The sequence below is a fragment of the Zea mays genome, chromosome 10, assembly GCF_902167145.1.
Source record: "Zea mays cultivar B73 chromosome 10, Zm-B73-REFERENCE-NAM-5.0, whole genome shotgun sequence".
In the NCBI taxonomy this organism is placed as follows: domain Eukaryota; kingdom Viridiplantae; phylum Streptophyta; class Magnoliopsida; order Poales; family Poaceae; genus Zea; species Zea mays.
Window position 1 is genome coordinate 83,968,475 of NC_050105.1, and position 18,470 is coordinate 83,986,944.

Below are 18,470 nucleotides of genomic sequence, written 5' to 3' on the forward strand. Positions count from 1 at the left end.
TATGGTTGGCAATAGTCTCTAAATTTTACACTATAATATTTAAGGATCGAATCAGATTAAAATCGGACCATATTTTTATTAATTTTTAACTAATAATTATTTAGGGTCTTACCATTTTATGAAGAAATATTTGGATCACGATCCATTACCATCTCTAGCTTTATTGCTACCGTTGACATTCGCCAAAGAACCGAATTCTAGTAGTGTTTGATACTGCTCGAAAAGATACTCTAGTATATCTCTAGCCATGTAATCCAGTTGGAGCACGGTCCGTCCCACAAACAATCCAGTTCGAGCGAGAAGCACCATCTGTAGAGCATACGATTCCTTGCTAGTGAAATGTGATTAGCTGCTGAGGCCGTTTTGGCTCGCACTCTTCGATGCCAACACCCTGGCCTCTCTCCGTACTTGATAATCCCATAAACGAACGCCAGCATCGCACGAACACAGCCTGAATTAATCTGTTGGCGGACGGTCCAGCCTCATATGCTGGACCCGTGGGGGGACATGGACTGTCCGAGCTCAACAAATATAAAGCTGCTTAAAAACTAATTGGACCATGAATAAGGAATTAAACCGAATAGAATTAAGAAAGTTTGACGGCAAATAACAATACTTGTTACAACATCAAAACTAGAAAAGAATCCTGAGTAAGGTAACCATAAAACTCTTAGGCCTCGTTTGTTTTCTTTCGTTTCGAGGAATTGAAATTTTACTAATGGAATAGGTTATTTTTTTAGAATGTGACATTCCACCTCTTTCTAAATTTATCATATAAAACTATCTCAAATTCATGGGGCGAGAGATGAAAATTGATTTTATAGATTTACATTATATTTTTCCGATGCATAACTTATAACACACTCTTCTACTTGCTTCGCTATAACATAAATTTAATATATAACTATCTCTCTCATATAATTTAAGATAATATACAAATATAATACATACATAAATATATAGACTTAATTAGTTTTATCTAAATTATAATTATTAAAATGAAATTCAATTCTAACGAAATAAACGAGACCTTAAGTAAATTCCAACATGCGCACATATGTGTCTCGTTGATCGATCGAGGGACATGGAGCCAGCAAATTTTTTTGGATGCACAGAACTAAATTGTTACATATAGAAGCCACTTCTATATTATATATTATAAGAGAAGTGCCGGTAGAGCTCCATAGAATCCGGACCGATAGGAAGGCTAGCCATACCACTGCCTCCCTCACTGCTCTCATCTTCCTCCTCATAGCGTAAGTTGAAGGCATATTGCGGGCTTCTGGCCACCGACCCATGTTGAGCGTCAAAGAGACTTGGTATATATGAAAGGAGCGGCCACCCCTGCGCGTCTTCATTGGGTCTTAAAAGGCCGACCTTCATTGCCATGTCCCCAACACCATGATGCAGCATGAGTAGCCACACAAAGGTGATGAGCTCGCCTCCTTCGCCAAGCTGCCGTGCGTGCAGCTCTCCGCCGCATTTGCTAGCAGCATACATGAGAAGCCTCACCCACATCTCCTTGATCTGGGTAAGTGACTGCTGTAGATGAAACTCTGCATTATGCTCTAGTTCGAATGGCGAACCAGAGTCCGGAACAGATTGGTGCTCGATCTCTGACCTTGTGTAATGTTCTAGCATTGCTAGCTTGGTTGCCGGTGCCGCCCCTCCATCTCCATGGTTTCTAGTAACCCACTTCATAAGTAAAGGTTCAAGATCTGCTGCATAATAAGTGATGACTGGCAACATGGAAGGATGCACCACCATCAGGTACATCATGTAATTCGATAGTGTCTCGCATTCTTTCATAAGTCGCATGATCTCGGGTGGAGGTGATACGCCGGCAGTGCAGTAGGTGTCGAGGCGTCTGCTTAGATGCAGGTCAGTGTATAGGTGCAGGGTGTAGAGGGCGTCCTCGAAGGGTCGGCTCAGTATATATTTCAATCTCCTAACATGTAGATGGCTGAACACTGCTGGATGATGAGGGTTCAATGTTTCAAAACTGTGGTCCGATGGGGCCAAATATTCGAAAACACGGCTGATAATCGACCAGTAGATGCCTGCATCATCGATGTGGTGCACGTACCATGAGTTCCTCCATTGCTTATCCAGACCAATGGTACTGAGGGCCTCTGAGAAAACTCTGGGTTTGGACTTCATAGAGATGCAGTAATCCATCAAGTTAAACTGCCTTATGGTAGCAGCAGAGCTCAGGGTCCGGTACCTCTTGTTGTTGCACTGAACAGCCTCAAAGAAGGACTTAGCGAAGTTGCAGATGCCATGAAGACACCTGCTCTTCTTCAAGTGTGCCCTTGTCCAAGGCGACGCCATCGCCGCAGCAACACAGCAGGTTTCCATAAAGATGGCACCACTGAACAATGTGTAGGTAATCACGACATTAACCTTGTTGTTGGCGCCCTCATCCCGTCGTATCATGAAGAGAACCAGGGCAACGACCATCAAGGCCTGGGAAGCACACCGGAATAGTACGCCGGTCCTTCTCTGAAGCACGTTGGCCTTGGTGTAGAGGAGATCGAACATCATGCCAAGCTCCATCCCTACCATCTCCAGCTTCTCTTCTATACCCTGACATTTCTTGAAACCATACTCTAGCTAGTATTACTTTGCCCACGCCTCCCTGCTGGACCACGGTCCGTCCCACAAACAATCCTCGAGCGAGAAGCACCATCAGAAGAGCATACAGTTCCTTGCTACCAACAACAATGTTGTTCTCCATTTCGTTTACTACTGAAATGAGATAAGGTGATGATGGTACGGGAAGGCCGTTTCGGCTAGCACTCTTCAGTGCCCACACCCTCTCTCCATACTTGATGATCCCAGAAACGAACACCAGCATCGCAGGAACCAATATACTGACACTGATCCTGCCAAATGATTTCCACAGGACATACGCTGCTAGAACTCCTTGGGTTCCGAGATTCAGCAAGTGCCTTAGCCACAGGTTGTTGTCCTCGAGAGAGAAGGCAGTGATCGAATCTTGGCCGCCTAGGTGCACAAGGAGAAAGGGCACCCAAAGATACGGCAATGTGTCCCCAAACGACTCCCTCCCGCACCTGTATTTGTCCTCGTACTGACTGAAGAGGCCCAGGGCATAAACAGCGACTAGGTCTGCCCCCACGTAGCTCAACCATATCAAAGCCCTTAGCAGTCCACTGATGTGGCGACGACGGAGGCTTCCAGTGGCCAACAAAAAGACCTGTAGCATGAAGCTCACAAGTACCATTATCTGAGTTTCCCACACATTCCACTCCTGCACTAATGACTCTGCCATTATCAAATTACTGATGTGGATTATATATTAGTCCACCAGTCCCGTTGACACCTGAATGAATGTTCCCAAAAAAAATAAAGACTTAGTTAACAGCATATGATGTCATTGTTGTAAGATTCGGAACCAAACACATCTTGTCTTAATATCTTACTATTACAGTATTACTAAGATACTGCATGCCAATTCTCACAGTCTCACTAGACATGTTAGGAAACAAAAGATAAATTTTAAATATTCTCACAACAATCGGAAATGTCGGTGTTGGCACCGATCTAGGCGCCACACACGAGAAAGAACCACCTGACGGCATATATATGATGTCATTGTTGTAAGATTCGGAACCAAACACACATCTTATCTTAATATCTTACTATTACAGTATTACTAACAAGATACTCCATGCCAATTCTCTCAGTCTTGCTAGACATTTTAGGAAACAAAAGATAAATAAATATTCTCACAACAATCGCAAATGTCGGTGTTGGCACCGATCTAGGCGCCACACACGAGAAAGAACCACCTGACGGTACTCTCTGTGCAGGCGCGAATGGTCCCGGACTGTCCGCGACCTGGCGCAGGAGTGGCTCCTCATCTGCGAACATCCGGACGGTCGGTCCGCGATGGCGCAAAGGGTCTTCTTATTCGTAGCAGGCCTAGATCTCGCCTCCCGGGAGAGACTCCGTCAGGGAGGAGAGATCCTAGGGTGTGTCTTGGCATCGGTATGCCACCTAAGACGCCTCTAGTCGACGTAGAGCCGAAGAGAGGTGAAGATTTGAGGTAGGGAGGCTAAACTAGAACTACTCCTAATGTATAAGGAAAAATACGATAAGTAGATTTGATTTGATCGATCGTGGGGGGTTCAATCTGTCATAGCCCTTCATCTATATAAAGGGGAGATCTACACCCGTAACAAGTCGTTTTTCGAGTTAATCCAGCAGATTTAGCTAACAAATCCCACAAGAAACTCGGAAGCCTAACTGATTCTGCGTACACGCGGACCGTCCGCGCCACCACCGCGGACCGTCTGGTCTACAGGGCCGGACTATCCGCTGCCCAAAAGTGGGCTCAACAGTCAGGTTTAATCTAATAGATTCCAATCATCATAGCAGCTTATAGCCATCAGATATATCCTGTTTTACAAAAAAAATTATCATCCTTTCCCATTATAAAAAAATACATATAAAACAAATTTCTCATTTTGTATCTAAACTATCCACCCTATTATTATGATAGATGATTAAAAATATACCACTAAGTTAAAATCTAAATTACTCACAATTGCTACTATTAAAGATAATCAAAATAACCCACTAACATTGCATCTAATTGTATATTCAAGATATAAAAGAGGTGCCATACAAATGGAACACTAGGAATATGATATGTGTGAAAACATATATATATATACACTACTTCTTAAGATAGTACTGTAGGCATCCGACATTCACAACACTGTGTGGTGCACGGTTCTGCCCCCTCTGCTCTGCGATCCCCAATACGCGCAGATCCCGTCTCCTCCGCCATCAATGGAAGGTGGCCGAGGATCTCCTCTGCCCCTCTGCTCCACGATCCCTATCATCTGCGCTGCCATCAACGCTCCACCCCTGCCGCAAATCGCCTGCCGCCGCTCGCGATGCGCTCAGCCCTAACAAATTCTCTCACAAGATCTGGCAAAACCCATCACCTCCGCTCTCCTCCTCTACCATCGGGATCCTGGTGGCCAACGTCGTCCTCGTCGGTGAGATGACCTCCAAACTCCTCCAAACCTCGCGCTCCATCGATGACCGGAGGCCTCCGCCCCTTTGGGATCTCCTTATTCACAAGGCGTCGAGGCCGTCGTCGACCACGTCATGCCGCTACGCTAGGAGGAGACGCCGACCAACGTCGGCTTCATGGTGGCCTAAGCGTGTAGTGCTGATCTGCTCCGCCGTTTCGCCCGCCTCCCTCCCCAAAGCTGCTTCTAGGATACTGCGATGGAGGCGATCAGCAACACCAGGTTAGCCCTCGGGATCCTGGTGGCCGACAGCGTGGTCCTCGTCGGCGAGAAGGTGACCTCCAAGCTCTTCCAGATCTCGCGCTCCACTGACGTCCGGAGGCCTCCGCCCCTTTGGGATCTCCTTCTTATTCACAAGGTGGGACAAGCACCACGACTTCCAACTCTACTTAAGCGACCCATCTGGCAACTACGGTGGAGGGAAGGTTGTCGTTGTTGGGGCCAACAGCCAGGTGGGATTTTTTTGGTATGTTGTGTTTGTGTCCTTCAGTGTGCTTCTACATTGCTTTCTCATATCCTCTTTTGTAGTGTGCACAAGGGGTAACGGAGTCGTGTAGCTTCTGGTGCCCGTAGAGGAAAGGTGAGGCGAGGTGCTCGCCATGCGCCTCAAGGTGGGCGACCTCACGTGGCCATATACGCCAATTCGGAGAACGAATGAGGTCGCAAAGAAAGGGTTCAATAACCAGACCAAGGTCTCTCTTAGCCGTCCTCAATGCGCTACGCAGTCACGGAATCAACCTCCACATCAATGATGATGGCGACCATAGGCCACACGTCTGAAACAACCATCAGTTCACGAGATTGTTTCTCTATAAAACAAAAGTACTGTATGAAATTTGAGCACGTTGATTGTTGCGTGCTGTTTTATGGCCTCACCCTTTAATTGAACACAAGTAGTGTCTGACTTTTATTTGCTTCACTGTAATATATAACATATATTTGTCTATAAAAAGTCTGGATTCTCGATGATTTTTAGTGAATTCAAAAGAGAATTCCATTATTTCCTTCTGTTTGTGTCTGAATTGGAGTGACAACATTGTGCTCTCAACTTTTTTCATGAATAATCAATCTTGGGCTATTGCCATTTAAATGAAAGAAAATGCATTTATGTTGTTTAAATTCTTGCAGATCAACTTTATGCAGAGCTTATGGAACCTGAGAAGCACATGCAGATATTCTCTTGTAGGAAAATGAGGTAGCGAGATGTTACTTGGAGAAATGGTATCTAAATTTGTGTTGCTTTCTGTTTTGAGTTCTGACCTTTCAACTTGCAGATGCCAAACATACTAAACAAGTGTGAGGGAAATACTACAGACATTTACGAATGCCACACATTTTTGCTAATACTGATTCCTATCATATTACAAGTATACTCTACTTATATTTCCTTTATTTTTAGCTTTGGAGTTCAATTGTATTTTTTTGCAAAATATAAGGAATTTCAGTTCAGATTATACACTTTTCATGTTCTATCTATTTGCTTTGTAAACAGATTAACCAAAAAATTTAGAAGATAGGCATGAGAGCTATAAATATTCTTGGAATAAAAGGTGAGGCTGCATGCACTTCTTTGGATCTCACGGTAGGAAACGAGTTGTTGTTGCTAATTTTTTTCTAAAATAGGAAAGGTAGGCAAATTTCTGGTTAAATTATATGGTATGTCCAATCCGTTATTTCGTGACTACCGCTGATGATCCGTTGTTACCGCAGTAAGGATTCTACAAATAGTATGGCTCTTTTTATCCTTGATTGATGCGGGGATTTATTAGGAACTAGGCAAGAAAGTCAGATCTTTTATATAATCTTGCTCAATCCGATTTTTTCCCTACATCCTGATTTGATATATAGTGAAATATATTTCGGACTTGGTTCTGGGAGTGAGGGGATTTTTATAAAAACGTGTATGAGCCCAATGAGGAGAGGCCGTGAAGGTTCTGGGAGTGAAGGGATTGGGATCGGGAACTGCTGCTGCATTAGGCGTAACAAGGCACTGAGGAGGATGTGTTTCTGGGCAAGAGGTGATGTAAGAGCATTGATATAAGTGACGCCCTCGCTGAAGTTGGTTCGACCTGCCTTGAGGTCCTTCTCACCAAGTGACGCCTCACCTCGGTGAATCAGGTCACCTGCTTAATTCTGCTCTGTCGTACTCATATCATCGAATCCCTTAATTACAGGCTACCGGTTAGCTACTTTACTGAAAATCTGACTCTACAGTGAACTAATTAGTACTTGTTTCAGTAGTTTATTTTGGGTTAGTTGATAACAGTATGAAATGAAATAGCACTTGTTCCAATAGTTGATTCAGGGCCAGTTGAGGACGGTATGAAATGAATTAGGCACACAATGTGATTTATGTCTGTAACTCTTGCTCTTCTTTTCCTTTTCCTCCTCAAGATGGTAGCAATGCTAAAATAGTTGACTTCTGGGGCTATGCTTTCACCTTTAGAGTCTTCAGAGGAATTTAGTGGTGCAATTATTAGATGCTTCAGGGCCTTGGTTTTGCGGTTAAAGCTATGCTTGGACCATTTTTGTTCTTGCAAACAAGGAACAGTGTTACCTACGATCCCGACCAGTACAGGCTTGGACGTTAGAAGTGTAGTAAGCTCAAATCACTCTACAGAGCCACATGTTTCCTTAGCTAAATGTCTGTGTGGTACGAGAAGAATGTTCTTATTTGGGTTCTCATTTGTGGTAACGATCAGGAACAACAGCTGGTCTACGTGTTGTATAATTGTGGTGTGTGCCTATAGGCAGAGCTTAATGTAGATCAAGCGTCCTTACTGTAGAAAGTTTTTAGGAAATATTCCCCGCACTCCAAATTATAAGACATTTTGACTTTTTTAGATGCATTGTCTTTTCTATGCCACCCCGTCTTCCACAAGGTAGGCATATCCATCCATCCTACATATTAAATTCCATCCATTGCTTGGTTGTTCATCCTACTTCAACTCCTACGGTCCCTGTTGGCTTGGCCTTGTGTTTTACAACTAGCTCTTGCTGTTAGGGGGGTGGAGTAACATATTCCTGGATTTTTGGTTGGCACATAAGAAAGACATATTTCAACAAAAATGACTTAATTGAAGCAGGATCCAAACAAGCAAATACATGTTGTCTCAAATACAAACTTTAATACATAGGTTCGTAACATTTAAGACAGAGCTAAAAACATAGGCCTAGAGGAAGACATAAGTAATGTAGTGTGAGAAATATTAGGTGGTCTACGACATCCACACAAGTCCTCTTAATCAAAGCTTCTAGGTTGGCTTCTCTTGGTCATCTGGTTTTTTGAAGGGGCTCCAAACTTCAATGTCTTTGTTGTTTTTAGCATGGGAGGGAAGCAGGGGGTAAAGGTGAAACAAACAGGTCCATTTGATAGTTGAGTTGGGTCCAATGTAGCTAAAAGTTGGGAACTAACTGGAATGGTCGTTTGCACATGAAGTTTGTTGTTGGTTGCGTACCTGCTTACTGCCCTTGTTGGGAACTCCAGCCCCTCTGCCAAGGACTTGACTGCCATTCTGGACTAAGTAATTTTTCATAGCTGCAACACATCCAACTAACAGCTCTTGTTACTATCCCCTCTTTTGAAAATTATAATTTTGTAATTTTTAACGGAGAGTAAAGTTAAGTTGCTTATGTTTCCTTTTTTAAACATGTTTGAAGGGTTCAACTGACCCCCATTTTTGTTGCATGTATGCACCTAATTTTCTTAGGGGGCTTTTAATATTATCGGTCATGAGTTAGGAAAATGGATGTGTATTTTTCAAATGCTTCTTACATTTCAAAGTATTTTGTTCAGTTTACTGGAATGTTTTATTTTAAAATAGCCATCTTTATCAAGAAGCATATAAATCAGACTAACAAGCTACCTTATTTTAACTGATGGAGCAGACATGCTTTGATCTTCGTTCAGATTGCTTCCACAATGCAAAAATTGTTACTAAGCACATTCAAGCTTAGAATTTTAGAGGGTGGATGGGATGAAAGATGGATCAGGCACTGTTAGAGGCAGATGGACAGATCTGGAAACTTTGCTGTTGTTGGAGTGCATAGAGAAGTTCAATGATAATTGGAATCATATCGTAGGTCACGTTGAAACAAAATCAAAAGCACAATATATTCACCGCAAGCACTTCTGCATGCTGCTACTATTATGCATCCTATAAACTATATACTACTCGGTCTATCCGCTTCATTTTTGCTGCTGAATGGAAGATGAATTCAGTGGAGTCATCACCAGTGCCCTTGTTTTGCACGTTTAGTCTTAGATGCTTTCCATCTCACCTTTGGATGTGTCTTGTTAACTTTCTCATTGTTCGCTACCTGCATCCCGAACCAAGCATGATAACCTTCACCTATGGGTTAGTCTCCTCATTCCCTATCGCCTTTCAGGCTCTACTTCTGTTCGTCTGTGCACTAATTCACACTCACTTATGAGTTGCCTCCTTTCTTTTAGCTACAAGAGATTGGAGGTTCTGGTTGCCTTTATAAATGTTGTAAGCTTACAAGCTTTCGTTCTTATGGATACATGTGGATACACATAGTTCTCTCATATTGAAAATTTACAAGCCCAACTTTCAAATTTATGTTAAACATTTGTTTGTTGATTGAGCTGAAGATTATCCATGCTTTACATCTTTGCTTGCATTGTACATTATATTCAAATTTGGATACTGAAATGTCTGAAAGATTATAGCTGCAATTATATTCAATATTCATTTATAAATGGTATTCAGTGGACGAGGTAAACATCTGACACCACTGCGGTTGCGTCAGAGACATCAGTCGCGTCAGCTCGATGGCTCGCAGCCACAACGTGTCGTCGTTGCATAGGAAGATGGTGCACGAGCTATACATGGTGGTGTGCGCCTGCTTCGGATCCTGCGCATGTACGACATGAACAAATCATGGTAGTCCACCATAAAGAGCTGCTTCTACGAATATATGGTTGTTCCGTATTTATGTCTTATACTAATTTTAGCTCCTGTAGCAATGCACGGGTACATACCTAGTATATATATATATATATATTGTATATTACGAGCCCTAGGCTTCCAATAACTAGAGGAAGCTCTAGCCCAATGGCGTCGTTCGGTTCAGCCGCACCAGGTCCAGGTGTTTATAAAAGGAACCACAGACCGCTAGGGTTTACACCATTTGTGCAAAAAACCAGAACCACAATTATGGCGTGCATCCCAAATATCGAGAGGAAGGCCCTGGTCCAACGTTGCCATGCGGTTCTGCTGCACCAGATCTCGGGAGTCTATAAAAGGAGCACCAGGGCGCTAGGGTTCATTTTTAGAGGCGACGGTGTTGACCCCTCCTAAGACATGCGTGCGGTGGCAGAACCTAGGAGGCAGCGTGCGGCGGTGGATCTTGGGGGCACGCGCGCTGCAGTGGCTACTTGAGGCGCACCTGGCGACGAATCCTAGGGGCACACACGTGGCAACGCCCCCTGAGGCGCATGCGGCGGATCCCAAGGGCACGTGCGCAGTAGCGGTCCCCTGAGGTGCGCACGACGGTAAGGTGGGAGCGGCTGCGGTGGCGCGTTGGATACCCGGGACACGCGCTCGGTAGAGGCCCCTTGAGGTGCGCATGACGGCGAGGTGGGAGCGGATGAGGCGGTGTGTCAGATCCCAAGGGCACGCGCATGGTGGCGCCCTCCTTAGGCGCGTACGACGACTAAGTTGGAGCGGCTACGATAGCGCGGCGACGGATCCAGGGGGCATGCGCATGACAGTGTCGCCATCCGAGGTGGGAGCGGATGTGGTAGACTTCCCTAGGCGCGAACGATGATGGTGGCCTCCCCTAGACGCGAGCGGTGGTGGATCCCCAAGGCGAGGTGGCGGTTCCACGAGTGATGGCCATCACTACCGGAATTCGGGTCTTTGCCCAGTGCCGGACGGTTTGCCGAGTGCTTTTTGTCGGGCACTCGGCAAAGTCCTGCACTCGGTAACGATTTTGTTTACCGAGTGTCACCTGGGATACTCGGCAAAGACGTCGTCTCCGTCACCCGGCGTCGTAACGGCTGCTTTTCTTTGCTGAGTGCCCGAGAAAAAGTACTCGGCAAAGAAGGCTTTGCCGATGCACTGTGCGCCGAGCCCTCTTTGCCAAGTGCGACACTCGGCAAAGTCTTTGTCGAGTGTTTTTAAGGCTTTGCCGAGTGCTTCAGGCACTCGGCAAAGCCGTCGATTTCGGTAGTGCATATTTTTATGCTACTTTGTATACATATTTTATGCCAGCATCAATAGGTGTTTACGACATATATTTCAGTTCATGGCTCCCTTTTTATATATTGTCTGTTTATGGTCTTTCTATTCACATTTTATGCAAACATTTATTGATTTTATGCAGTATCTTATTACCTAACCTAGTGTGTATATTGAGTTCCTACCATTTACGTCATATGTATAAGATATTCATGACACATACGTTTACGCAACGAAACAAAAATTCACAAAAAGATAACCGCTCCTGGAAATAAGGCAGTTGCCACGATTTCATAAATTCTCTCGCATTCAATCTCTTGATTTATGGTGTCCATTACTACCATAAAAATTATATTCCCTAATCAATCCACCTCATTAAATCCCCTAATCAACTGCTCTAATCAAATCCCTTGATTTATGTTGGACGCATGGACATGGGGATGTTGATTCGAACCACATTGTCGGGGACCATAATTAGGGGTACCCCCAAGACTCCTAATCTCAGCTGGTAACCCCCATCAGCACAAAGCTGCAAAGGCCTGATGGGTGCAATTCAGGTCAAAGCTCTGTCCGCTCAAGGGACACGATCTCGCCTCGCCCGAGCCCAGCCTCGGGCAGGAACAGCAGACCCAGGCAGATTCACGCCTCGCCCGAGGGCCTCCTCAAGCAACGGGCGCACCTCCGACTCGCCCGAGGCCCAGCTCGGGCAGGCTTCACGGAGAAGCAACCTTGGCCAAGATCGCCTCGCCAGCCGACCGGATCGCAGGAGCATTCAATGCAAGGATCGCCTGACACCTTATCCTGACGCGCGCTCTTCAGTCGACAGAGCCGAAGTGACCGCATTCACTTCGCCCCTCCACTGGCTGACCTGACAGGAAAACAGCGCCGCCTGCGCTACTCCGACTGTTGTGCCACCCGTCAGGGTGAGGCTGACAGCCGCCAAGTCCGGCCTCAGGCGCCATAGGAAGCTCCGCCTCGCCCGACCCTAGGGCTCGGACTCAACCTCGACCTCGGACGACGGTCTCCGCCTCGCCCGACCCCAGGGCTCGGACTCAACCTCGACGCCGGAAGAAGGTCTCCGCCTCGCCCGACCCTAGGGCTCGGACTCCACCTCAACCTTGGAAGACGGTCTCCGCCTCGCCCGACCCCAGGGCTCGGACTCCACCTCGACCTCAGAAGACGGTCTCCGCCTCGCCCGACCTCAGGGCTCGGACTCCACCTCGACCTCGGAAGACGGTCTCCGCCTCGCCCGACCCCAGGGTTCGGACTCCACCTCGACCTCGGACGACGGTCTCCGCCTCGCCCGACCCCAGGGCTCGGACTCAGCCTCGACCTCGAACGACGGTCTCCGCCTCGCCCGACCCCAGGGCTCGGACTCAGCCTCGACCTCGGAGGAATCACCGCCTCGCCCGACCTTGGGCTCGGACCGACCACGCTAAGGGGGGGGCATCATTACCCTACCCCTAGCTAGCTCAGGCTACGGGGAACAAGACCGGCGTCCCATCTGGCTCGCCCCGGTAAACAAGTAATGATGGCACCCTGCGTGCTCCATGACGACGGCAGTTCTCAGCCCCTTACGGAAGCAAGGAGACGTCAGCAAGGATCCGACAGCTCCGACAGCTGTGCTTCCACATGGCTCAAGCGCTCCTCCGACGGCCACGACATCACATGAACAGGGCAGCAACACCTCTCCAACAGCCACGTCGGCATGTACATAGGACTCTGGCTCCTCCCTGCTAGACACGTTAGCACATTGCTACGCTTCCTGTTGTACACCTGGACCCTCTCCTTACATCTATAAAAGGAAGGTTCAGGGCCCTCGTACGAGAAGGTGGCCGCGCAGGAGGACGGGCCGACGAACAAGGCTCTCTCCCTCGCGAACGCTTGTAACCCCCTACTGCAAGCGCATCCGCCCTGGGCGCGGGACAACACGAGGCCGCGGTTCCCCCTTATTTGTTCCCCCTTGTGTTCCGTGTCGCGCCGACCCATCTGGGCTGGGACACGCAGCGACAATTTACTCGTCGGTCCAGGGACCCCCCGGGTCGAAACGACGACACACATGCTAAGTTTTTTACACACTGTACCGTAGTGCATAAATAACTTCACTTTGTAGCATACTTAGTATTAGTATATATCATAAACTGGTTCTAACGAGCCAAGCTGCTTAGCTGTTGGATAGATCCTATATTTATGGAGGAAATAAAGTATTTAAATCAGATTTTTTGTTTTCATACACGTCAATCTATTTCCTTTCAATGCACATTCTTATCATCCTAAATTTATATGCATGTAGCAGGAAACAGATTTTTACGCAACATATCAATTATAACATGTATAATTTTTAGTTTAAATATATTTATACATTTTAGCTAAAATGTTTGACATATCTATATTGGTAATATAATCATTACTGCATATATAACTTTTTATAGGAAAATTCAATCTGGTTCATAAGCGGGAGAGGCCACGAGTGGCTATATATTTTTTGTCCTTGAGATTCCTTTTACAGTAAAGAATTGAATCAATCAAATATTAATAACCTCTTGAGGCTAGCACTGCTACCCATCGAAAATCTAACATAGTGACCTATCACATATCTTAAGAAACATGGCGCATGATCCAAATAATTGCTTGTGTTATTATAGTATTTAAGAATGCATTCAGTGACTTAAAATGCTTTTTATAAAATATACAGAGGGGATTTAATAAAAGGTACAAGAATAAGAGTTTCAACTTAATAATAATATAACAATCAACACGACAAATAAAAATAAGTAAATTTTAAAAAGACATGCACCTATATACGCACACTACAAATCCTAGAGTATCTATTTTGTATATTGTATTAGAAAATAAACAAAGAGAAACATGCAGTTTATTTAAGTGCTTTCTAAATTAGTTATGTGCATTAAATCTTTTATGATTCTAGCCCATTCGAGAATATGGATTGAAGAACTTTATTGCAAAATCTTTAGATAAAATGGGAAGAGATATCCAACTCCATTCTGGGGTCGGGAGAGACGAATCGGATCACCTTACTGCAAACAACATGTACATTACAATGACACAAACTGAGTTTATTACAAAACCCAGAGCTGAGATTTGTTGTTGTCAGCTAACAATAATGAAATAGTCAAAACCCGCGTGGAGGACGCTATCTAATTTCAAACGTATATAATATATATACTAAATCTAGTAATCAAATTGGCTAGTCACGATTCGTTCAGACAAATAAAATATAATGAAGAGGAAGGGGCAGGGATGATGTACGCACCTTCAATTTAGAAATGGAGACGATGGAGAGTGAGTTGGTCCTTGCTCGATCGGAGATCATATGTGATAGATGGTTGGCTAATGGAAGCCTGCTTTAATTTGGAACGATGAACCATGCATCCATCTAATATAAGACACCTTGCTTGCTGCAGTTGCCTAGCTCCATATATATATTATTATGGGAGCCTCAGATCTGAATTTCCTTTATCCTCTTTTGTTCTCTGCCTGCCTTTTGCTTTTCTCCCAAAGATTCCACGAGTCATCTAGTTTGAATATTAAATTAAGTCCCCTATGATGATATGCATAAAGAAATCTTCAAAGATAATTAACCAGCCTCAAAGAAATCTTCAAAGACCATCTAGTTTCAATATCAAATTAAGTCTCCTATAATGATCATCTACCCTGATATTTCTTGAAATCAAACTCTAGTATTACTGCAGCTTCGTTTCCCAGCTGGAACACAGTCCGATCCTTGAGCTAGAAGCATAGTCCAACAAATAAATGATTGTCCATAAGGTGCTTTACTTGTGAAATGGGATTAGCGCTGATGACTTGCCAAGCCTGTTTCGGTTTGCACTCTTCATTCAGTGTCCACACTCTCTCCCCGTACTTGATAATCCTGAGTTACGGACATTGATATATCCTGTCAAATGATTTCCACAAGACATAGAGAGCTCGAACTCCTTGGGTTCCGAGGTTCAACAAGTGCCTCATCAGCCACAGGTTGTTGTCCTCGAGAGAGAAGGCAGTGATCGAATCTTCGCCGCCCAGCAGGTGCACCGTGCACAAGGTGAAAGGGCACCGAATGAGCAGTAGCGGTTAAAGAATGGTGGTTCATAGTCTGGGAAATTTGGAAGGAACAAAACTCTCGTATTTTTCAATAGAAGGAGAGAAGCGTGCCGGCGCTCCTGTCGAAAATCAAAGAGGAGGCCACCCATGACACCGCCGGCGCCTTGCAGCTTCAGGCGATCCTGCCGGCTACGGCGGAGATTCTAGGTGTTGTCTAGGCTCAGCAGATCGACCTAGACTCCTCTAATCGACGTAGAGTCGAAGATAAGCGGAAAATTTAGGGATTGGAAGACTAAACTAGAACTAGACTAGAACTACTTCTAATTGTACAAGAAATAAATGCGAGATATGAACTGGTTATTGATTCGATTGATGATGCTTAATCGGCCGTAATCCTCTATATTTATAGAGGAGGGGGGCTGGACCCTTTACAAACTAATTTACCAAGCTAATTCCGTAAATTTAGCTAACAGCCGCAGCACAAAACTTATAACCCTAATCTGCTCTGCACGCGCGGACCGTCCGCACCACCAGTGCGGACCGTCTGGCCCCAGGGCTGGACCGTCCGGTCCTCAATTTAGTACTCAACATATATATGTTCTCTGCCTTTTGGTGGAGCTGAGCGAACCAAAAGCAACTAACTCGATGTGATCACATCGGTTTTCTTAGGCATCTTGCCACTTACTAGGATGATACGCAATAGTCTTGGTCCCGATGGTTAACTCAACGGACGTGACCCCTTTAGCTTTGATCGAACTATTAGTCCCAACACCGCCGAGCGTCATACTGGTCCTGACCATTTCGTCACCTTGCTTTCCTAATTTTCTGAGTGTTCTTGCGTCGCTCCGTAGTCGACCATGTCTTCTTCTTGCAGGTCGTCTTCCTCCATGGGTGTCGGTACGTCATTGGAGGTGTCCTGGTGTAGTGCGAACGGTCCAACCTCAGGGGTTGGACGATCCGCGCTCTGTTCGGATGGTCTGGCCTTTATAGCCGGACTGTCTGCCATACCTGCAAAGAGTTGCATAGTTGTTGTTTTATTTTCTGTCTTTATGGCCGTTTGCTTTTCCTCAATAGCTTTGGTCTCCATCTCTTTTGCGGTGGTGGGTACTGCGGATGTGTGTCATTGAATATTTTTTCCGCCTCCTTTTCCCGATTCTCCTTTGCTCTGAGGCGCTGTAATTTTCGCTTTTGCGATTGTGTCAATCCCGATGGGCACCATCGGGGCATGGAGTATTTTGGATTGGCTGTTTTGTTGACAGTCGTATCTTCTTTTTTGTTTGTGTTAGCCGATTCACCAAAAATCATCGACCCTTCGTTATTTTTTTTGTACGACGACAATTGTCGTTATTTTTTTGTACGACGACAATTGTCGTTCCTATTTTTTTGTACGACGACAATTGTCTTCCTTTATCGTATTGTTGGAGGCTGTAGCTATATGCCCCCTGCCGGATTAGTCACCCTTTGGGGCCGAATTGTTCGGCAATCTTGATGGGCCTGCGATCGTGGACCAGATTGAGGGGCTCTCAATCGGTCTTGTACTAGAGGCGTCAACCTGTCAAAAACAGATGATTGAGGTGCCCCCCAGGCGGGGTATTGTGGTATCCCGAATGGATATGGTGGCGCGCCCAACATCTGATTCGGGATATATGGTAGCAGTGGTATGTATGTATAATGACATGACATGGGTGTATGTGGAGGTGGGGGTGTCCACGCAGGTGCGTTAGGTCTTAATTGAAAATTATGACCTCCGTCGTTTCCGATTGGTGAGGTGGTCCAATCGGCCTAATCTGCTGTCGCTCTTGGGTGGGTAAGCGAGGTCGCTTTGGTGGCCGATCACTTGGGTCGACCTTTTTTCACATATTTAGACAATAATTGATCAAAGGTCAGACCAGATTTGACCAGTCGTCCGGCTGCCTTAAATGTATTAGTTTTCCACATACCTAACTCTGGTCGTCGCGGTTTGAAGGTACGCGGTCATTGTGGCTCCTGAGTGTTGTTAGACTGTCCGTTGGAACGCTCTGGACCATCTGGCGATGTTACGGACCGTCCGTGCCAGGGCACCGGACCGTCCGTGATGCGCAGTACGGGTTCTCGCGCATGTCCCCTTGTCTGTGCTTGCCTCCAGTGCCGGAGGTTGTGATGGTCACTTTCAGTGTCTCCCCTCCATCAGGAGTCTTCTTGGCCACCACTTTCCTGCAAGAGATTTTACTGTTTCCATTGGCCTCCCGTGCGTTGCCGATGATGACTTCTTTGTCTTTGCCTTTATCGGCTGTGTTGGGCCGAATTAGGACCCTTTTGCCCTTGAAGTCGATCATATTCATTGGGAAGGGCTCCGTGTCCTCCTGAAATTTCAATCGTCTCTCGTTAATGGCCGATTGGATTTGTCGCCAGAACACATTACAATCACTAGTGGCATGGGAAAATGAGTTGTGCCACTTGCAATATGCGAGACGCTTTAATTCGTCGGTGAGTGGAATGGTATAATCGATCTTAATGTTACTATTTTTTAGTAATTCATTGAATATCTTATCACATTTATCGACATTAAATGTAAACTTAACCTCCTCCTGCCGTTTCTTTTGAACTGACTCCAAGGAGGAGCAAGCCGAAGATTTGGCCTGCTCAGGCCAAACCATTTCGGCAGTGTAAACTTCATCTGGTTCATTGTCCGAACTACTTTGATTGTGCTCTACTATCTGGACATTATGATGAACTGTTTTGACTAGTTCTTTGCTTTGGCTTTCACAAGCCAAAGCTCTCTGATGTAATTGTGCTAGCGTAAAGAATTGGATGTCTTCTAATTTCTCTTTTAAATAATAGCGCAATCCATCAAAGGCTATCCCCGCTAGTTGTTTATCTGTTAAATGAATTTGAAAACATCGGTTTCTCGTATACCGGAATCTCCGGATGTAATCATTAACTGATTCATCCTTTTCTTGTCATAGGGCCACTAAGTCTACTAAATCTAGCTCGTAATCGCCAGAGAAGAAATGGTCGTGGAATTTTTGTTCTAAGTCTCCCCATGACAAAATGGAATTAGGAGGGAGCGTGGCATACCTTGTGAATGCAGTCCCTATTAAAGATAATGAAAATAGACGCACACGGAATGCTTAGGTGTCGGCCAATTCTCCTAATT

At 45.4% G+C, this 18,470-nt stretch overlaps 1 long non-coding RNA gene and 1 pseudogene across 1 annotated transcript; one reads left to right on the forward strand and one right to left on the reverse strand.

Annotated features, from left to right (window-relative positions):
- Positions 1-1,036: 1,036 nt before the first annotated feature.
- Positions 1,037-14,662, reverse strand: LOC103641308 (uncharacterized; annotated as a pseudogene).
- On the forward strand, positions 4,582-6,532 carry LOC111590316 (uncharacterized). The gene is made up of 2 exons (XR_002749431.2): positions 4,582-5,518; positions 5,595-6,532. It is a non-coding gene; the product is annotated as an uncharacterized lncRNA (long non-coding RNA).
- Positions 14,663-18,470: the final 3,808 nt, after the last annotated feature.